Consider the following 23,749-nt stretch of genomic DNA (forward strand, 5'->3'; position numbering starts at 1 on the left):
TAACATATTTATCTTTGAATTCTGAGGTGCAAATAATAAGTACTTGCTCAGATTACTGGGGAGAATTATTGGTAATAAACGAAAATTCATGAACATTTAGGTATTAAATCAATTCATAATATAGTATATAATTTTTGTCCATTATGTTAGAATTATAATTGTAAAATGATGGTGTTTTGGACTATAAGCAGATTGCACTTAAAATCCTATATTCATTATTATGAGGATTAAATGATGGAATGTCATGTAATACAGTTGCTTTTCTAAATTTCACAGTTAAAACTTAGGTTTTCTGGCTAACTCCTTGCTGTGCGTGTAATTGTGCACTCTTCCTGTTCCTTTATACTTCGTTTTGCCTTGAAAAATGTGAGAAGGAATTGAAGTGCAACTAAATTGTAATGCATGAAACGTTTACATTTAGAGAAAGGGAAAAATAGTTTTAAAAATTAGCAGACTCTCATGACAACACAACTTTGTCCTCCTTGCTACCAAAGAATTTTCTGAAACTAGTCCAAAAGAACTTTAAGCTATGTAGATAAGCTGGTTTTAAGAATTTTTACTTGCTTTCATTTGGAATTGGAGAGATTACTCTTTATCTTGTTAGAACTACTTGTTTTAGACTTGTGATCTCTTGACTGCCTCTAAAACAGCATCTTCAGGGGAGGTCCTTATGCTGTCTGTGCATAGAACATTCCATGTGAAAGAGCCTTTTTGTCGTGCCCTAAACAGGGGTGTGTGTGTGTGTGTGTGTGTGTGTGTGTGTGTGCGCGCGCGTGCGTGCGTCTTTCTGCCCCGACAGGCTTCCCATTCCAATGGGTAACTGTCCTGCTGCGTTTTGTTAGCCTTCTGTTAGAGATCAGGAGGGGAGAGGGCACTTTGTTCACATGCTGTTGAGGCAAAATGTTTGGGATGTGGGATCTGGCTCATGTCCATTTTTCTGGCCAACTGACCTCAAATGCATTGTTGCTTTCATTGACTTTTCCAACTTAAAGATCAGTTGTGCCTACACATTTGGAAGAAAAATAACATTATTATATAAGCCATTGGGAAAGAGAAGAGTGGCTATATTCTTCATTTGAGAAATGAGATTTGTTACTAATTTCAGGGTGAGAATACTGTGGAATAACTTTAGTTGCAGTCATACTTTGTCCCCTAAGAACTGAAGCTTACCTCGAACTAAGAGATCAGACTAAAGAGTGTGTAAACAAAACAAAAGGTCTACATGGGTTTCAGACTCTCTAGAACTGATTTAGGCCTTCTAGAAAACAAGCTGTTGCTTTATTTCGGAGTTGACTGACTTTTGAATGAAGCCTCTAGAATTCTGACAACACATGTTCTTTCAATCCTGGATGATGATATTGAGGTGACTTTTAGTTTATTCTCCACAGCTTATGTTTTGGCTTTATCATGAACAGAAGCATAAATAAATGTGGACAGATATCTGAAGGCTTTAAAGATGTTCTTAGAATACATTTCTGACACCTTTTTTAAGCACCTAAGAAAATGCTATTCTGAGCCAGAGCACTGAATTTTGTTACCTGGGTTTTATCTATAGCTGTTACCCTAATATCACTCATTAGGAAGTGTGTAATTTAGTTACTCTTGGCCAGATAATTCTTGAAGCAAATGCACACTCTAGTAATCTACTAAGTAGCAGAGTTAAAATGGCCTAATGCCCAAGGATTTTTATCTCTCTGCCCCCTCCTCTCTGGTTATTGTTAGGCATATATTTGATAATATATGTTAGATCCAGAAAATGATTGCTTTTTTAATGACACCAGTTCCTTGTATTAGTCAGGGTCCAATCAAGAGACAGAAACTGCAATAATTTTTTTGAGTAAACCTTTCATTTTGGAACAATTTTAGAAGAGTTACAAAGAGAGTTGACAGTTTCCATACACTTGCATCCAGTTTTTCCCTTAACATATTAAGTTACCATTAGCTTGGCAAAACTAATTGCCAAAAGAAATTGACATGAATACACTACCAGTTAGTTCCTTACTAGTGTATTACTATTAAACAAACTCTAGACTTTATTTGGATTTTATTATTTTTTCCATTAATGTCCTCTTTCTGTTCCAGGATCTAGTCCTGAGCACTGCACTGCATTTTCATCTCCGCAGTCCCCTCTGGTCTGTGACAATTGCTCAGTCTTCGTTTTTCATAACCTTGACAACCTTGACGAGGACTGGCCAGATATCCCGCAGAATGTCCCCCAGTCTGTGTTTTCCTCATGACTAGACTAGGCGTCCAGGTTATGAAAATACCACAGAGTTGAAGTGCCTGTCTCATTATATCGTATCAGAGGTATGATGATATTCACATGACAGCACTGATGGTGTCATCACTTGGTTAACCTTCATCATTTGGTGATGTGTAGTGTTTGCCAGGTTTCTCCACATAAAGTTACTATTTTTCCTTTTTCTTTTTCTCTGAGAATACGTCACTAAGTCTAGCCTACCCTCAAGGATGAAGGGTAGAGATTAAGCTCCATGGTTTTGAGGGGGAGAATATCTACATATGTTATCTGGACATATTCTATAAGGAAGATTTATTTATTCTCTCCCATTTAATCAATCATTTATTCATATCAGTGTGGACTTACATATATTTACATGAGAAGTCAATATTATATTGTTTATTTTGTTGCTTAAATTGTTCCAGCTTTGGCAACTGGGAGTTCTTTTAGGTGGCTTCTGTGTCCTTTTCATACGCCATTGTCCTTTTGTTTGGTCGTTTTGTTTTGTTTGGTCTTTTGAGCAGTTCCTTACTTTCTGCTACTGTAGGATACTCCAAGCTCACTTTGTGTTTTTCAGTCCTTTCAGTGCTTCAGTCCTAGAATGAGCCATTGGAGAATGGTATTTAGAAACCAAGATCTGGGTGCTGGTGTGCTCGCTGCTCCTGGAACGCATAGTAACTTGAGCAGGGAAAGTTTATTAAAAAGAATCATTAGCTATAACACGAATTTGGTGTAGAGATTGGCTAGTAGAAAGTAGATAACACTCAAAAGAATACAGGAATGGCAGAAATAAGGAGCATCCACTACTCCTAGGGCTGAGATAGAATACCCAAAGAGGAAGCCCCACTAACGGTGTGATGCAGACCTTGTTAGAGCACAGCCACAGCTCACTGAATGGCAGAGAGACTGCCATGGTACACCCCTAGTGAAACTTGCTGGAAATCTGCTTTCTGGAACCTGCTAGAAATCTGTTCTATAGGATGCTTGAGAAAGCTGTTCTGGAGAATTGTCTTACCAGAAGGACTCTGCTACAAAAAAGCCCAAGGGGGAATGCCAGGGCAAGTTGCTGGCTGATGGGTGCTGCTAGCCACAGTGCACTGTAGGAGCTGGATGCTGAAGAAGCTGCCTGTGCTGGAGAAGCCACTCCCACTGTGCTGACAGGGCAGGGGCTGGGTGCTGGAAGAGCCATGGGCACTTCTGGAGTCAGTTGAGCTGGCACACTAGAACCATGATGGGCAACACCTTCCTCCTACAGTGTCTCTCCGGCACCCTACAGAAAATGCTTAACAGTCAGCCAGCTGGCAAAGGAAGAGTACTTAAAGGGCCCACATCCATTTTTGTAGATAAAAATGAAGGATAAATTTAGCCCTGAGAGACAATAAAGTGATAACTGGTCCAGTCCACTCCTTTGTTTACTCAGCTCTTCTGTGCACCTTTCTACACACATTTGAATTCTTGTACATCAACAAAACGACTCTGCCTTTCCATCTAATAAAATACAGCCTGACATCTTACAAGTTAAGATGTTCTCACTCTTTTCCCAAAATTAGGAGACGCAAGTCCCCAAAGTCCTGGTATCCATAGCTGTTTATATTAATTTTTCCTGAAATTCAGATGAAGTACCACAGAATATTTTGCTACCTAGATACTAAAGTTATCTTCCAACAACTTTTATTTTATATAAAATTAAATAAAAATGCAAAGAGCAGAAAAAAAGAAAATAGCTTCTACAAATAAACACATAGATGTAGAAAGCAAAGAGAAATGTTAAAAACTACTACAGGCCTCTTTTCTGTAATTAATCACATGCTGTACTTGTACGTATGGCCTCCTTCTTCCCCATTTCATATTTCTCCCTCTCAGCCCAAACCTCAGCTACTTAGGGTTCTTCATCTGGAGGAGTGACTCAAACCTCCATTCCTGAAGGATCTGAATTCTCAGTTGTCCTGCCTTTTATTGGTTGTTGACACTTTCCATTAGCCTTTACTACCAGACGTGGAAGTACCAAGAGGTGCCCCAAAGAATCCCTTGGGTTCCAGACGTAGTTCAGCTTTCTCTCGTTATGCAGCAGCAGCCCAGTTTCCCTGGGCTCATCAGGACCAATCATTCCAGGCAGAAGAGTAACTCGTTTTCATAGCTATCTCTCTGTATATTTTTTCCTTCCCAATATACATGGGAAATTAAGAGTCTGACAGCACCTTCACAAGCACAAATTTTAAAAGCCTTCCCTTGGAGGTTTAGAATGACTGTTTACCTTGTCAGTGGATGGACGGATTCCTATATATGGTATACAGTCAGTGTTCCTGGGTCTCAATGTATTTTCTGTATGAAAAACCAGGTGTGTCAGAGAACTGAACATGGTTTGTTTGCTTGAAGTGAAATCATGATTTATTTGACGACTTGGGCATATTACCTCTTTTTAGGTTTCATTAAATGATTTTTTTTTTAAAAAGCATGCATGTATTTTACTTCTATTGGCATCCTAAAGAATACCCTAGCCTATGTGACATTATCTTAGCTCTAGTTCTCTCTTTCCTCCTCCTTCCTGTTCTCTCTCTGTTCCTCCTCCATCAGTATCTCTTATCTGTTCATCAGTCCTGTATTTCTCTTCCTCCCTTACTGGATGATAACTCCTGGAGGGCAGAGGCTGTGCATTGTTAATGTCTTTGTTAATGCCTGGAGGCCTGTGCATTCTTAATGCCAGGCCTCCACTGTGCCTGGCATGTGATTGGAGAGCAGTAAATGCTTGTTTAATTTAATGAGATTGAATGTATGATTCTGAGAAGGTCATTCTTGCGTTCATAGTTTGAACTTCCATTGAATACTGTGTGCAAGGAACTGTGCTGGATGCTGCAGATAAAGAAACCAATGAGGAATAGTTGTTGGTTCCCACAGAGCTCGCAGCCTGGAGAAAAGTAGACAGACTTGTAAATGTCTCGTCCTGAGAAAGAGAACAGCCTCAGGAGAAGAGGTGGATTGAGGAAGCTAGAAATGGTGGTGGGTAAAGTAGTGAGAGGTTTTCTGGCTGGACTAGAAAGAAGGGCCTAATGTTGTGCTGGGACAGAAAGCAGACTGCTGTGGGGTGAGGGGTGATGCAAAGATGCTAAAGCATAGACTCCTCTTCCAGAAACTTAACTGGGAAGTCAACAAGGAAGGGTAAAGAGCTAGGGAGTTAGTAAAAGACAAATGTAGGCTCAAGAGAAAGTTGGGTGTTTGTTTGCTTTTTTTTTCTTTTGCGGTACGCGGGCCTCTCACTGTTGTGGCCTCTCCCGCTGCGGAGCACAGGCTCCGGACGCGCAGGCTCAGCGGCCATGGCTCACGGGCCCAGCCGCTCCGTGGCATGTTGGATCTTCCCGGACCGGGGCACGAACCCATGTCCCCTGCATCCGCAGGCGGACACTCAACCACTGCGCCACCTGGGAAGCCCTGTTTGTTTGCTTTTGATTGTGTTTTAAGGTGAAAGAGGCTGAGAGGATGGTGAAAGAAAAGACAGAGTCTGGAGAGTGAATTGAGAGTTCATTTAATCGAGGGAACACAGCTCCTGAGAAGACGGATGGGATCCTGACACTGATGGAAGGATTAGTGTGAAGTACTTCCCATTCCCAACAAAACGAGGGAGGAAAGAGTGGCAGGCAGGATGTCGATAGGTTTCTGGGCTCAGGAGCTCACGGGCAGTGGGGAGGAGCATCTGAGTGAGTTCATATTTGATGACCTTTCTTCTCTTGGTAAACTGGGGAAGAGATAATCTGCTGATATCAAGGGAAGCAGAAGTTGGGTACGTTGATAATGATGATGACAGCAATAGTTCTTCTCTATTGAGAGCTTAGTATGTGCCAAGCATCTTTGTAAGGGCTTTACAGCTTTACAGGAACTAACTCATTTAATGCTCAACAGATGAGATGGTTACAATTCTTGTTCCTATTTTACAGATGAGAAAATAGAGGCACAGAAAAATTAAGTGTCTTGCCTAAGTTTATACTTCTGGTAAATAGTGGAACCAGACTCGCATCTCTTTCACAGCCAGTAATATAAATAAGGATCTGGTGCCTCCTGGAGCTGGAAAGGAGATTTGGTGAAAGTGATAAGGGTCAGTGAATGAGAGCAGGAGGCAGGACTGATACCACCAGACAAAAGAGCAAGACAAAAGTTCCTGAGAGGTGTCCGAGGGCACACTAACATGTCATTTAAAATGACACCAATTTGGTTGAATGTGTTTGTAATTTCCTCATTTGTAACATTAAGAATGTTGGGCAAGATTGTATTTACGATCCCTTTCAAACCTATGATTCTATGTGTGATTTACTCTCATAAATATGTGTCTGCAATCCCCGAGATCTTTCTTTGTTTTGGAAACCCTTTAAACCTTTTGTATGAGTAGCAATAATACATTTGTTCTCTCAACCCGTATAATTCTATTTATGATTTTCTAAAGGTCTATAGAGAAATTTATTTCTCCTCTGGCTATAGGGCACATCCAAAAACACATGGAGAGTCCTAAATCAGCCAGCAGTCAGCAAATAGTTTTCAAATGCTTGTTCCCTAGGCTTTTGACATTAGTGCCAATTAGAAACAAAAAATGGAAATTAATTTTGGTCTAGAAAATCCAAACTGGGGTTTATTTAGTCACCAATAGCATTTCTGGTTAAATGTACTTGGAAGTAGTGAAAACATGCCTAGGAGGCCGGACTAGCTCAAACATTTTCAGGTACAACATTAAGAGTACTGATAACCTTTTAGATAAAGCAAGCACGCTGTGCTGCTCGGAATAAGTAATAAGAATTTGCCTGCAGGATATTCGAATGGGGGAATCCATTTGAAGGGTATTACAAGCCAGAAATTGTAGGGCACAAAAAGCTGACTTGTTCACCAGCAAGTCTGCTGTAAAGGTCTATTGACTGGATACAATAGAGGATCGATGTTGTCTGGGGAGAGAAGTCACCAGAGCCCAGTCCTCAAGGCAAGTCGTTAACATACCCATCACCCTGTCAGAATTACTTTCGAAATCAGGTTGATGGAGCAGCAGAATAAGAGTGGATCATTTGGGTTCACTGGCATGAGGGCTGGACATTGATGACAGGTGGGAAGGACTGAGCTTGGGATGAATGGTTCATCAGAACTGCCCAAAAGCAATTTCACTGATGGACTGCCCGAGTATCTTGATAGAGGTCGCACACAGAAACTGCTGATTTTGCCTTTGTGAAGGAGTCTGAAACCTGGGCTTTTGTTGGTTACTCTCTGGAGGGGCAGACAATCTCTTCCACCTCCACCCACCCAACTCCCTGTTGGAACTGAATGACAGTAGACTTAGTGCCTCTCCATTCTGTGCTGTCTCTTTGCCTCACTTTCCTTGGCTTAAAATAAGCTTCAAAGTATCTATGTCATATGCTTGTGAGAATTAAATGACACAATGGCATGATAATGGCTCAGTAAATGGTACTTACTTACAATTCCTTGTGTGACAACTGTGCCTTCCACCAGACTTCACATCAGACTGGTCTGTGGACTGGAGAATGGATGGAGGGGCTCTTGGAGGACATCTCGTTTCGCCCAGCAGGCCACACCCTTCTTGAGCAGGAGCCTCTCGTTGTCCAGAGTTGCTTGCCAGGAGGCTCCCCAGACAGAGCCCTGGTGCAGTTTTTTGCATTATCTCCAACCTCTGACCATTAATGTCCTTACCAGATGAATTCACGTCTGGTTCGTATTGCTCGGGGCACGGTGAGAACACTATAGATGTTTATGTTACTTGCGCTAGTTGGTTCACATGCTGTAAAGACAAGGCTGGGCTGTCATTGTATTTAACTCCACTCCACACACATCGTTTATTGATATGTTTTCCTTGTTTTTTTTTTAACTTTGTGTAATCTCCCTCTACATCTGTTTATCAGAAAATCTTGGTTCAACCTGAAAATATAAGATAATCTAACCTTTTCCTACTCTCTACTCCTGCCACTCAAATCCAAGCCACCATCCTCTCTTAACTGGTGATCACAATAGTCTCCCTACTGTTGCATCCACTTTAGCCCCACTCCAGTCAGTTCTCTGTATTGAGACCAGAGTGATCTTGTAAAACTGCACTTCAGAGCATGCTGCTCCCCTTCCCCAAACTCCCCAGTATTTCCCATTATGGTTAGAATAAACGCCAGAGCCCTGACGTGACCCACCAAGCCCTGTTTGATCTGTCCCTCCCTACCTTCCCGGCCCCTTCTCATCCCACGGCTCGCTCAGGGTACCACACTGCTCAGCCTCTGCCTACCTTTCTTGGAACACAGTAGCTTCATTTCTGCCTCTGCACTTGATATTTCCTCCGCCTAGAATACTCTCCTCCCTGGAACTTTATGTGGCTGGCTTCTAATTTAGGTCAACGAACTTTCAATCTGTGTGTCACCACCAGGAGAGGCTTTCCCTGACTACATAAAGAATATTCTCCCATAACTATCTATTACGTCATCTTTTTAACACGTTTTTATGGCACTATTTGAAAATACTTCATTTGTTTTTTTGTTTGTTTGGTTGGTTTGGTTTTTTTTGTCTGTATTCCCCTCCAGGATAGAAGGCCCATAGAAATGTGAATTTTGTCTGTTTTATTCACTGCTGCCTAGCTAATTTATTCACCTAATGTCTAGCACAGTGCTGGGCACCCAGTGATTCTCAATAAATACTTGTGGAAGGAAGGAATGAAGGCATAAATGTTCCGGGAGCAGTAATGGATATAAACATGAGATATGAGAGATGAAAGACCCTGCCTCTTCTTTCAAATGCTTGCAGTTTAATAGAGGGATTGGAAGTCCATCTACAAATATATAGGCAAAGCATCTGGAGAAGTCAAGGAGGACGTGGTCAAAGGTCTTCTAGAGAAAGGGCATGACCTGAAGTCCTTCCTTCAGTGGCCTTAAGGGAGCTCAGGCTCCACTTTGGCTGTGTGCAATGCAGGCTCATTCATCCTTGGTGAATTCCCATAAACTAACAGCTGCAGTGAGATTGTAGAAGCCAGGCAAGATGAACTAGGTGTCAGTTCCATAAACTTTGAAGAAGTTGTGTAGTAAGACAGCTCCTCACCCTCAAAAGAGGAAAGGTTTTACCTTACCTGTAAAATCAGGGAGACTAATACCTGATTTTAGTAAAGCCATGTACATTTCCTCTCATAAGGTTATACTGTTAATTGGCTAAAATTAAGTGCTCTGGTTTAATATATAGTCCGGTATCTTTCATGACTATATCAAATTTCTTATTGTTTGTGATTGTGTCAAAGAATGTTTTTTAAATACTTGAAAACTTCCTCAGGGCAGATAAGAAAAAAACCTGTTTTTTCATTCTTTGGTCAAAATATCTTCTAATTCATTGACAACCAAGTTGACTTTAAAAAGTTTGAATATTTGTACATATATGTTAGAGCAAAGTAATCATGTTTGACATGTGTAAATTAATAAAGTGTAGAAAGTAATAAAACAGTAACATTTATACTACTTATAAAGACTGTTTCAATAGGGTAAGTAGTAGAGGTTATAAGTGCCCTGCCTCTGGGCCATAAATGGTGTCTTAAAATTCTGTGAAAACCTAATGGTTTTACTACTCACTACTCTTGCACAAAGTGAGTGGAAGTAACTTCCAAAGAAAGTTTAAATTTTAATGGAATTGATTTGAACTTGATATTAGTATATAGCCGTGAATTTTTGTTCATGTATTAAAGAAAAGCCCCTTTATCCTTACAAATAAAAATAGCCTCATGTTGTAAAATTAGTATTACACAAACCAGATTTATCCATGCTGTAAATTAGTTCTTAGAATATTAGACTGCATCAGAGTTAAACAGTTCTTTAAGACACCATAAGCAAAGTTAAAAGAGAAAGAAGAGAATGGAGAAAGATTTCTGCAACGTATAAAACAAATGATTAGGGCTTCCCTGGTGGCGCAGTGGTTGAGAGTCCGCCTGCCGATGCACGGGACACGGGTTTGTGCCCCGGTCCGGAAAGATCCCACATGCCGCGGAGCGGCTGGGCCCGTGAGCCATGGCCGCTGAGCCTGCGCGTCCGGAGCCTGTGCACCGCAACGGGAGAGGCCACAGCAGTGAGAGGCCCGCGTACCGCCAAAATAACAAAAAAACAAACAAACAAAAACAAATGATTAGTATATAGGATATGTTAAGAACTCCCACAAATCAATAAGGAAAAAAACCCCCTCAACTTTAGATTAGGCAAAGGATACAATAAAGTAATTCAAGGCAAGGAAACCTGATTGGCTAATAAGCATATGAGAATATTTATCTTTGTAATAACTGAGGAAGTGCATAATGAAGGAACATGATGTCATTTTTCACCATCTGATTGGCAAACGTCTAGAAGTCTGACAATATCAAGTGTTAATGAAGATGTGAAAGGAAGCTTGCACACACTGCTCTCAGGAGGGTAAGTTGGCAGAGTAACTTTGGAGAGCAGTTTGGCTGCCTCTAGAATAATATGTTGATTTGTGTACACCATAGGATTAGGTAATTTTATTTTTACTTCTTTATCATCTGTCTGTATACCTTGGAGAAACCTTTGCATACATGTATAGGGGATATAGTCTTTGCATCTTTGTAACAGTGAAAATTTGGAGACAAGTAAAAATGGCCTTGAATATGAGAAAAGATAGATTTATTGGAGGTTGTTAATACAGTGTAATGCTGTGTAGCCATTCATTCCTATAAATTTCTAGGTAGTAATACACTGCATTAAAAGATGTGTCAACATTAGTGGATCTCAATATCGTAATATTGGGTGAAAACAAGATACACAGTGATATAAACATTTTAATAGAAAACTAATAAATTCATAAAAGTTATGCAATATATTAATAATATATTAATTCATGCAATATATAATTTTTGGACACACAAGCAGACTAGAATGATACACATTAAAATCATGACAGCGGGGACTTCCCTGGTGCCACAGTGGTTAAGAATCCGCCTGCCAATGCAGGGGACACGGGTTTGAGCCCTAGTCCGGGAAGATCACACATGCCGCGGGACAGCTAAGCCCGTGTGCCACAACTACTGAGCCTGAGCTCTAGAGCCCGCGAGCCACAACTACTAAAGCTCACGTGCCTAGAGCCAGTGCTCTGCAACAAAGAGAAGCCACTGCAATGAGAAGCCCACACACTACAACAAAGTGTAGCCCCCGCTCACCGCAACTACAGAAAGCCCACGCGCAGCAGCAAAGACCCAGCACAGCCCAAAATAAATAAATAAATTTATTTATTTTTTAAAAAAATCATGACAGTGGTTCCCATTGAGGAAGGAGTAGGGAAAGAACTGAAAACAAGGTACAAAGGAGATAAAAGGGACTTTAACTGTAATGTGTTATTTCTTGCATTAAATGATGAAGCAAATGTGATGTAATGGTCACAACAGTTAATTCTAGGTTGTGAGAACGTGGGGCTTTGCTATAGTTTTACTTGTCTTCTGTGGTTAATTTTTTTTTTTTTTTTACTCAAGAAAACTTAAATTTTTCAGACCATCCTGTTAGCACTGAGGGTTTGAGACCTGATTTTCCTTACTGTTGGGTTTTAAGCAAATCATTTAAGGCTTCCGCCTTTTGGCCTCTCACATCCAGGATGAAGATAATAAGTACTTGCACAGTGGTGGTCCTGAGTATGTATCCTTCAGTGCTCACCTCCAGCCCACCTCTTCTGGAAGCCTTCTCCCCTCCCTGCTCTCCTCTGCCCAGAGGCGCAGTGGGTGTAAGTCCTCCGTGTTTGAGTGTTCTGTGCACTGCAAGACTTAGCACATTCTTTTCTGATGAGTCTCACTGTTGGCCAGTCTCTTCCAGTAGACAAAGAAATCTTAGCTATAGGACAGGTCTTAGGGAGGAGCAATAGTAAGTACTCAACAAACAGAACTTAGTAACCATAGAAGCTGCTTTGTACATTTTTAATGGAAGAATAAATGGGCAAAAGAGCAAAAATATGGCAAGACTTTATAAAGCAGGATATCCCATAATGGCTCCCAAGGTCGTTGTTTTTCTTTTGACTTCAGTGAATAAATGTAATCCCCCCAAATCCCTTACTTAATCCCAGCCTACAATTTATATCCTTGAGATTTCCCTCCACTGTGAATAGAGTCATCAATATGCCTCGTTGAGAGACATCAACATTCATATTTAGAAACATTAAAGAATAAATATTTCACACCCTTTTTTCTGGTTCATAATTTGGGATAAGCATGCACTGATGTTATAAAATGACAGTTCATGCTTCGAAAATTCATTTAATAAACATTTTTTAAAGAAGAAGAATAAAGGTTCTCTCTCTCGGCCACTGAATAATATTAATATAAACGGCACTGGGTGGTTGTCCATAGTGACTGCTGGCACTCTGTCAGCTCTCCAGCCGGCTTTTTGACATGTGAAGGACATGAGGTTTTAGTGCTTTCAGAGGATCTGGAAAATACATTTTTATTGTTCTTCTTCATGGAGGGAGAAGCTTTACAAACTTGTTTTATTTTTAAAGCACTTGATGTTTTGAATGAGGATCTTTTCTTCTACATTAACAAAGGGAATGACACACCATAGCCTTGTTAGCCTGAGGCACAAGGAATGAAATCACAGGGAGATAAAAGACCCTGAGGGAACCAAGGCTTGGGAAGAAAATGTGTATATTTCAGGAAGAATCATGTTTTTCTATCCTTTGAGACAGCAGAAAATTATTTTGGTCTCTTTTGAAACCCACAGCACTCTGTAGAGATATTTTCTTGAAAGTGACTTATTTGTGCTTTGTCTATATGTGAGAATATGAAGGGCTGAATTTTCTTTCCTATTAAATTCTCTCATAATCACAGATTTTCCTATATTTAAAGTCAATGGAGAACATCACGGTGAAACTCCATGTAAAAATATATTTTTAAGTCCGTATAGCTGACTGATGTAACCTAATAGATGCTTGACATTTAGATGTTAAGGGCACTTACAGTCTTAGTTCCTTTAAACAGCAACTCTGGTGAGGGTAGTTATGTATTATAAACTGATGGCACTTTCCCTATACTAAACATGAGTTCCAAGATTCAACACACTATCCCGTTGTAAGTATCTGGTAGAGATGTATCCACAAAGTTCTTGAAACCCATATAGTTCTACAGTTTTACCTCTTCGATCCCAGAGGTGTTAAACCAAGGTAAAACAAAAACAAAAAAACGGACTATTCAGTTCATCTAAAGGTTTCTTTATACCAAACACAAGCACACAGAATTGGGCCCTATTGTTTTTCGCTGTAATTCAGAACCAGTTGCTTTAAAAAAAGCATCTTATACTTCAAACTGTGTTTCAAGGCTGTTTCTGTGGTCTTGGTGGGTGTAGATAAGCTGGGGAAAAATCAAGTCCTGGAATTGATGCCTTCTAATATGGCAGGATTCTTTAGATTTTATTTATGACCATCTACTTCTTTATGCTAAGGGGAGGATTATTAAGAAGTTCACATGTTTGTTTCTAAGTCTCTCCTTTTATATTTCTGGGCTCCATGTATGAGCCTACACCTCTGAACACGTTAATCGTCAGCAAGTGAGCAATTTCTAAATCCAGTTTTTAATTGACAATTAAGAATAGGATGTAAATTAACGCTGGTTTTCATCCCAGGTCTGAGCTTTTTCCAATTGGCTTTATAAAAATGGATGAAAAGGGTGATACACCAGGGCTTGTTTTTACTTTATGGAGTTACTGGGCAATTTGTTTTTGGAATTCACATTGTGAGAACCAAGTTGTCCTTTTTGGCATGAATGATTCATGCAAGACAAACAAATAATGAAAACCACGGACAGGCCTGTTATTCCAGCCTCATATACAGCTGGAGGATGTTTTTCTAGGGGTGGGACGCTCCACTGTGCCAACCACGGAATAAAATTTCTGCTGCTACCAGCTCTGTGCTGTGTCACACATAGCAACAAGTACTTTTGATGTAATTAGTACATTTCACCATCCCCATTTTACCAAAAGAAAATTAAGTATAATAAAGGTCAGGGACTTGCTCAAGTTTCCATTCCTATGAAGTTGCAGTGTTCCTGCTAAGGTCCAGGCCTGTCTAATGCTAAGTGATTGTACCCATTTCTTGAGCCAGCTAGTGATTGATGAATTTTGTAACAAGGTGAATTTGATGGTAACCATCACTTCTTTCTCTAAGGGAAAAATGATTTCATCCTTTTTTTTTTTTTTTTCTGCTGAGGGAGTCCTTTGGATGAGACAATGTATTCATGTGCCCTTGTTCTTTCCTCTGGAGTATCTGTCCATTTGGCATTTCTCTGTATCTCTAATTGTTCTCCTTTCTTTATTCTTGGTCTACACAAAAACAAGAGATTTACTAAACCATCTCTCATTTGTTCAAAGATTTTTCCTAATGCCTTGTTTTTGTCAATACATGCATGGCTATGGACATGCTGGAACATTTCTTATCAAACCATTCTGATGAACCTGCTACTAACACTTTGAAGCCTGGGAACTCTCATTTTAGGCAAACAAGTATTACTTCTCAAATATCTGTGACACTTTTGTCCTAGAAGGTTCCCCTTTGAAAAGCAGGCCAGTAATGAGCACTGATATCACATCCGGTAATTGATGAGCATTGCTCACTTGGGATGGTCCACAGGGTGTGTGGAAGAGCACAGATATGGAAGCATTGATGGGTTTTGGTTGAACCCTTGCTTTTGCCACCTGAATGCTAAGTGACTGAGCAAATTATCATCTGAGTCCATTTTTCACATGAAATGTTGGAGTAATTGTACCCATCTTATCGCGTTATTGTGAGGTTAAAATAAAGTAGCTGCATAATGCTGACACATGTTCAAAACTCAGTGTATCTTGGAACCTATTCTCTCTCTCCCTGTCCTTTGCGTGGAAAACTGGACTGCTTGAAGTGAATTAGGAGAGGAGGGTGTACCTAGATTTGTGATGATGGTTTTAAGGTTTCTCTGCTTGTCCAAGTTAGTTATCCTGCTCTGCATGCACAATCACTTTCATTCACTCACCACATGTATCTTGAGAGCCAGCCATGTGTCAGGTACTATACAGGCCTAGTTTTCAGGTTAGAGTACTCCTTAGCAGGCCAGCTAATAGCATCAGTACTGTTTTCACAGTGAGTTCACTGCCCTTTCTGTTTGCATAGAATCATTTTCAATTTACAGAAGCTTTTCAGATTTAACCATCTCCTTAATTTTATTTTCTCTTTGAGAAACGCCCTATGTTCTCACTACTGAGGTAATTTCCTATTTTCAGTGCCCCTGAATATTGAGTCACTGGCTGACCCCATAGGCTCGCTCAGTGAAAGGTCTTATCGTTGGCTGCTCCGCCTTAATGGATCATATTAGATGAAAAACATAATTGTGGGATATTATGTTTAACCAAAATACGTGATTTCACTACTTCAGGAGCAGAATGGACTTGTGAAAAGTGCTTGGACTTTTGTTTGCAGACAACCTTGGGTTTAAGTACTGACACCACAGTCTGGTGTTTTTGGACATTTTACCTACATGTTTTCATCCTAAATATCCTCCATGTGCTGAAGGTGATAATGACACCCACCTTGTCAGTGCTGTGAGGACTGGAGAGAGGTGTGTAAAGCGTGGAGCACAGAACATAGCACAGTATAAATGCTCAGCAGATTGAACTATTTAAAAATGTAAATTTTTGCTTGCTTTTCTCCTCCTGCCAAAAGGATACATTCAATTGCAGAAAATTTAGAAAATCTAGTTAATCTAAATGAATTAAAAAAAAATCATGCACAGTCTTAAGACCCAGAGTTACCCAGTGGTCCCATTGGCCCACAACAGAGTGTTTCAATATCTGTCTCTCTGTCTCTGTGTCTTTCTCATTCTCCCTCTTCTCCTCCCTTCCCCACATATTAGGTTCAACCATATACAGTTGCTGATATTAGGCCATTTTTGACCTAAGTTAATGACAATTTCATCTAGTTTATTCTAATCTGTTGCTAAAATTGGATCATGTGCTACATATTTTTAATCTACTTTTTACAGTTACAATATTGTAAACATCTTTCAAGTTCATTAAATATTCTTCTATAATATCACTTTTAATTGATGCATGGTATTCCATTGTATGATTATACCAAAATTTTTTTCACCAGTCCTTTCACCAGTGCTAGAAAATTAGGTTGTTTCTAATTTTTTTGTTTTTATAAACAGTGCTGTTATAAGCATCCTTAAAGCTTGGGCGGGGGTAGAATAGAGTGGTTTAGAATCCAAACTGAAGATGGGAGGTCTGTTCTTCACCCCTCTTTGCCTGTGTAACTTTAAGCACGTCACCTGGATCTCAGTTTCTTCTTCTATAAAATAGGGGTAACTGTAGTCCCTGCTTCATAGGGACACTGTGGTCATTCATCTATTTCAGGTGCTTAGAACAACGTCTGTGGGCACAATGTAAGTATTACTAATTGTCTTTACACACTTATGTTTGTTTCTCTTAGAAAAATCCCCAAAGATGAATTTATGAGTAAAGGGCTTTTGATACACTTTCCCAGACTAATCTCTAAACTAGATGTGGTATCTGCTATCCCATAATAGTGCATAAGCATGCTGATTTTCCCAAAAAAGGGAGAGATAATCATCCTCACTGTAAGTATCAGTCTCCTCATTATTATTACACTACTTCATGACTCAGTTGCACAGTTTTTCACAGCTTAATATCTCTGAATAAGAATGCCTCTCACCATCATTGTCAGCCAGGACATGACTGTATGAAACTTTCTGTTGATAACTGCTAAGATCTAGAAGGGTGTCCGTGTGTCTTAACACCTATGAAATTCAATTTTATTTGAGAGATATGAGACAAGGCAAACATATATAAAAACTGTGATCTAAGTGCAAAGTGAGTGTCATGGAAAATATATATTGCCTTTTTCAGAGAGCATCTCAGATTGGGTTGTAAAATGTGCCTGAAGCACAGAGGTTTTTGAGCTGAGCTTGGCAGGCTGGGGAGGACGGATGGAGGGAGAGGACATGTCTAATATCTCTTCTTCTCTGCTTATTTCTATACTTCTTTTTGTTGTGCACACAGCTAAGAAAGATGACAGTGGCCATGATACAATAGTGTAGAAGCCCAAGAGGGCATTCATGGATGTTTGTCATGTAAAAGGCTTTTGGCCACTGCATGTATCATTTTTCTGAAGGTAACACCCCCTGCAACCTCCCTCTCCTTGCAGTGGCCCCTTTTTCCCATGTACAAATCCTCTGCCCTTTACTTAAATATGGCACCCTCTGCCTTTAGGTCTTCGCTTAGACATCATTTTACCAGGGAAGGCTTTCCCGACTCACCAACATTGGTTAAGTGTCACCCCTGTGCTTTCCGTTGTACCCAGTCCGTATCCTTACCTCACTACCTGTCACAGGTTATTCTCTTGCCTAGTAACTTGACACCTTGCCATTAAACTATAAGCTTGTAGAAGCATGAGCTTTACTGTTCTTGTTTGAAGTCAAGGCCTGGTACCATGGCTGGCACAAGGCAGGTACTTAAGAGATATCACTTGAGTGAATTTCAGCTCCCAGCCCCTGAACATAACCTGTGGTTACAGATGTCATTGGAAGTTACAACCATTAGAGCTCCAGGGAGTCCATTGTCTTGAGAGGAGCCAGTGCTCTGCTAAGCTGTCCCGAAGAGCTGTAGCATGGTCTGTATACTCCTGACATTACACAGTAGTTTAAAATCCCTTTTATTTCCAACTTATTATGAGAGCTTCTTAGAGCAAGCTGTCTGTGCTGAGACCCTCGTTAAGCTGTCTCCTGAAATATCTGCATGATTCTGGGCACATGGCATCTGATAGCCCATTTCTAGCTGTTCGCACAATAAGAACTGAAACCAGAAGCTGAAAAGGAGGCATCACTTCCTTATTAGCATCTGGGTTCTTTTCAATTTAATCTGAAACAAAATTTTGTTCATTTACCTTTTCGTATTAGGTTATTCAAGTTGTTTCCATGTTAACTACATTAAAAAAATTTTATTTTATTGAAGTATAGTTGATTTACAATGTTGTGTTAATTTCTGCTGTACAGCACAGTGATTCAGTTATACATATTACATTTTTTAAAAAAGTTGTCTGTGGGAGACAACCCAGTCCCTTTTTCTTGAGGAGTGAAATACTTGCCCCTTGAAATTTGAGTGAGGTGTTAACTAAAAGATGTCAGATGATTTGAGTTCAGACTCTCTCCGAACTGTCTTTCTAAATACAGTACTTGAATTCAGGATAATTGGCCAAGCTTGGCACTAAACATAAGGAACAAATTCTCCCTCTTGTACTAGACAGTCAACATACTCTTGTATTTGTAGTAATCAGGGAAGAAAGCTGGCTTTTGTGCGATAAACTGTGTAACTCACTAGTATACATTTAAAAGTGGGTATGTTGAAGCAGTTAAATATGACAAATGAAGAAAGGAAAGGAAGTCACATTGATGGCTACATTCAAGCCAGGCGTCTGTATCTTACTTGTCCTACTTCCTGTCTATTTGTCTGTAGACTTCTGTATGTGGATTTTCTTCCCAGTAGAGTCCATGTTGGTGCTTAGTATTCACATTGTGAGGCCCATGTATCAGTGGCTTTTTAGAGAAATAAAACCCCAAGGGGAGAAGCTGTCACTTCAAAGCATGCCACAGTGCTTAGATATAGGCAGGAAATTAACCATGTCGGCACGATAATATTTCTTTAAAAGCCTGAAACCCTTTCTTTAATGCTGATAGTTATCAATGTCTGCTATAAACTTGTTTCTACCATGAGGAAATACCTTAAGGGTTTTTTTTGGTTTTGTTTTTATCTAATCCCGAGAAAATAGAACTGGTCTGTGCCTGACTGCTCTGCTGGGAGAGAAGCTGTTGAATGGGATGTACAAATAAATGGGTTATGAAGGAGAGGAAAGACCAGTTCTATCCCCTCAATGCTTAAATTCTTCCTACGACTCTCCTCTTGTTGTAAAATATATTCTATAAAACATATGTGCTCCAGCCCCCTCTTACCCCAATATCACAGTGAGGGAAAAGAACTCTAAGTCATCGTGATTTTTTTTTTTAATGCTTTTGACATGATCTTGATATCCTTATCAAGGTAATTTTATTACCTACATTGTTGTTCTGCGTCAATCAATTAATCCCCCATTATACATAAGGAATAATGGATCTTTAATTTAGCACCTGAGGCTCCCGGAAGTTGAGAGGGATGTGGACATTCTGGAGAGGATTCAGCAAAGAAGATGAGTGAAATTGAGTAAACTTTTAAAAACTACATAAAAGTATTGAGGTTGTAGTATTTAGTATAACAAAGAGCAGTGTCAAGGATGTATTCATGTTTAAGGAATAAAATCATTTACAATATAGGGAACAGTGATGTACAGGATTGACTATGCTGTTAAGAGGAGGGGGGGATCAAGTTATAGGATAATGGATTTGGATTACATGGAATGAAGATTTTCCGTACTCTTAGGATTGATGAACCAGGGAACAAGTTACAAAGGACTATGTAATTTACCTTGGGGGACCTTCAAAACAGGACAGATTCTTCTCCAACTGGGATAGCTGAGAGGTCTTAAAGGAACATACCATGTAATTTTTTTTTTTTTAAGAATAAATCTTAGATTGAAAGAATTAAAATTGAAAAAAAAACACAACTTTGGCCATATCCATAGGCAATAAAAGATGCTACTCATATGAATAACAATTAGGCTGAAATATCATCTTGGAACTACCACTTAATCTTATTTTGTGAAAGAATATTGTGAGTTCTTCAGTAATTGCTTTCTTGATCTGCTTTAGGTTCGATAATTCTCTTCCACTGCTTTTAATTGTGTGAAAGTATGTTTATTAAAGTACTAATGAGACCAAAGCCATACTGATTAAAAACAGAATTATTCATTTAAACCTTTTGAAATTATGAAATGAAAGGTAGGTTCTAATAATGTAAGATAAATCCTGCATGTCTAATAGTCTAATAAGTTGTTTGCTGTGTGCCTAGTTTTGTTTTTTTCAATAGTTTATTCCAGATCTGTTGACGTTACAAAAGTTTTATGAAATGAAACTTTCTTTTTATCATAAAAGCAATTTATCCTAGGAGCTCTAGGCAGGGTGCTTCCTCCCTAGTGACTTTTATAGCGTCTAATTAATAAATGCACCGCTGCCTAGGAAATGCATATTGAGAGTAGGCTTTGCTTATTGTCACCCTTCATAAATTTTAGAATGTTTGCAATTGAGGTTTTTTCCTTCTCTGCTCTCTTTTTCCTGCTCATTGACTTGAATCATGGCCATTCTTCCTTTCCTTTGGAACTGCATTTTAAAATCTGACTTTTAGCCCAGGACCAGATGGCTTCACAGGTGAATTCTATCAAACATTTAGAGAAGAGCTAATACCTATCCTTCTCAAATTCTTCCAAAATATAACAGAGGGAGGAACACTCCCAAACTCATTCTACGAGGCCACCATCACCCTGATACCAAAACCAGACAAAGATGTCAAAAAGAAAGAAAACTACAGTCCAATATCACTGATGAACATAGATGCAAAAATCCTCAACAAAACAGTAGCAAACAGAATCCAACAACACATTAAAAGGATCATACACCATGATCAAGTGGGGTTTATCCCAGGAACGCAAGGATTCTTCAATATATGCAAATCAATCAATGTGACACACCATATTAACAAATCGAAGAACAAAAACCATATGGTCATCTCAATAGATGCAGAAAAAGCTTTAGACAAAATTCAACACCAATTTATGATAAAAACCCTCCCAAAAGTAGGCATAGAGGGAACTTACCTCAACATAATAAAGGCCATATATGACAAACCCACAGCCAACATCGTTCTCAATGGTGAAAAACTGAAACCATTTCCTCTAAGATCAGGAGCAAGACAAGGTTGTCCACTCTCACCACTATTATTCAACATAGTTTTGGAAGTTTTAGCCACAGCAATTAGAGAAGAAGAAGAAATAAAAGGAATCCAAATCGGAAAAGAAGAAGTAAAGCTGTCACTCTTTGCAGATGATATGATACTATACATACAGAATCCTAAAGATGCTACCAGAAAACTACTAGAGCTAATCAATGAATCTGGTAAAGTAGCAGGATACAAAATTAATGCACAGAAATCTCCTGCATTCCTATACACTAATGATGAAAAATGTGAAAGAGAAATTAAGGGAACACTCCCATTTACCATTGCAACAAAAAGAATAAAATACCTAGGAATAAACCTACCTAAGGAGACAAAATACCTGAATGCAGAAAACTATAAGACACTGATGTAAGAAATTAAAGACGATACAAACAGGTGGAGAGATATACCATGTTCTTGGATTGGAAGAATCAACATTGTGAAAATGACTATACTACCCAAAGCAATCTACAAATTCAATGCAATCCCTATGAAACTACCACTGGCATTTTTCATAGAACTAGAACAAAAAATTTCACAATTTGTATGGAAACACAAAAGATCCTGAATAGCCAAAGCAATCTTGAGAAAGAAAAATGGAGCCGGAGGAATCAGGCTCCTGGACTTCACACTATACTACAGAACTATCAAAACAGTATGGTACTGGCACAAAAACAGAAATATAGATCAATGGAATAGGATTGAAAGCCCAGAGATAAACCAATGCACCTATGGACACCTTATTTTTGATAAAGGAGGCAAGAATATACAATGGAGAAAAGACAGCCTCTTCAATAAGTGGTGTTGGGAAAACTGGGTGGCCACATGTAAAAGGATGAAATTAGAACACTCCCTAACACCATACACAAAAATAAACTCAAAATGGATTAAAGACCTAAATGTAAGGCCAGACACTCTAAAACTCTGAGAGGGAGACATAGGCAGAACATTCTATGACATAAATCACAGCAAGATCCTTTTAGACCCACCTCCTAGAGAAATGGAAATAAAAACAAACAAATGGGACCTAATGAAACTTAAGAGCTTTGCACAGCAAAGGAAACCATAAACAAGACAAAAAGACAAACCTCAGAATGGGAGAAAATATTTGCAAATGAAGCAGCTGACAAAGGATTAATCTCCAAAATTTACAAGCAGCTCATGCAGCTCAATAACAAAAAAAACAAACAACCCAATCCAAACACGGGCAGAAGACCTAAATACACATTTCTCCAAAGAAGATATACAGACTGCCAACAAACACATGAAAGGATGCTCAACATCACTAATTATTAGAGAAGCGCAGATCAAAACTACAATGAGATATCACCTCACACCAGTCAGAATGGCCATCATCAAAAAACTCTACAAACATTAAATGCTGGAGAGGGTGTGGAGAAAAGGGAACCCTCTTGCACTGTTGGTGGGAATGTAAATTGATACAGCCACTATGGAGAACAGTATGGAGGTTCCTTAAATAACTAAAAAAAGAACTACCATATGACCCAGCAATCCCACTACTGGGCATATACCCTCAGGAAACCATAATTCAGAGTCATGTACCACAATGTTCATTGCAGCTCTATTTACAATAGCCAGGGCATGGAAGCAACCTAAGTGTCCATCAACAGATGAATGGATAAAGAAGATGTGGCACATATATACAATGGAATATTACTCAGCCATAAAAGAAACAAAATTGAGTTATTTGTAGTGAGGTGGATGGACCTAGAGTCCGTCATACAGAGTGAAGTAAGTCAGAAAGAGAAAAACAAATACCATATGCTAACACATATATATGGAATCTAAAAAAAAATATGGTTCTGAAGAACCTGGGGCAGGACAGGAATAAAGACACAGACATAGAGAATGGACTTGAGGACACGGGGAGGAGGAAGGGTAAGCTGGGACGAAGTGAGAGAGTGGCATGGACATATATACACTACCAACTGTAAAATAGATAGCTAGTGGGAAGCAGCTGCATAACACAGGGAGATCAGCTCTGTGCTTTGTGACCACCTAGAGGGGTGGGATAGGGAGGGTGGGAGGGAGATGCAAGAGGGAGGAGATATGGGGATATATGTATATGCATAGCTGATTCACTTTGTTATAAAGCAGAAACTAACACACCATTGTAAAGCAATTATACTCCAATAAAGCTGTTAAAAACAAAATATGTCTTTTAAATGCTTTTTTCTGCCTTTGTATTACCTGGTTTCATGTACCTCTTATCTTTTTATTTGCTGTCCATATCAGTTTCAGGTTTGTTGTATTTTAAAGTCAGTGACGTTAAACATTTAGTCAATTTTTTCCCTACCTTTTCTGGTTACCTCCCAATCACATGTATTTTGATTGATTACTTTGAAAGCACAGCAGCAGTTTCCTTTTCGAGAGCTCGGCGCGTACCTGTAGCAAGGCCAGCCCACTCCTCAGTGGACTGCCTGTGGGTCGCCTCTTTGTCCCTCTCATCATTGCCTGAGGCAAGGCCCCCTCACTGATCCCCTGAGTACTATGCTTCTTGCCCCAACTCCCGCCTCTCCTTGTCAGCTGCTTCCTGCCCTCCTCATGCTGTAGCCAGCTGATCTTACTAGAAGGCAAATCTCCATTGTCCCTCAGTGCTTAA

General features: G+C 39.5%; 1 protein-coding gene across 2 annotated transcripts in view; it reads left to right on the plus strand.

Moving 5' to 3' along the window:
• The window catches only part of MEGF10 (multiple EGF like domains 10), a 260,577-nt gene that overhangs the window by 176,115 nt on the left and 60,713 nt on the right, over window positions 1-23,749 (plus strand). The window lies entirely within an intron of this gene.

The sequence above is a fragment of the Grampus griseus genome (genome assembly GCF_964374135.1).
Source record: "Grampus griseus genome assembly, chromosome: 3".
Classification (NCBI taxonomy): Eukaryota; Metazoa; Chordata; class Mammalia; order Artiodactyla; family Delphinidae; genus Grampus; species Grampus griseus.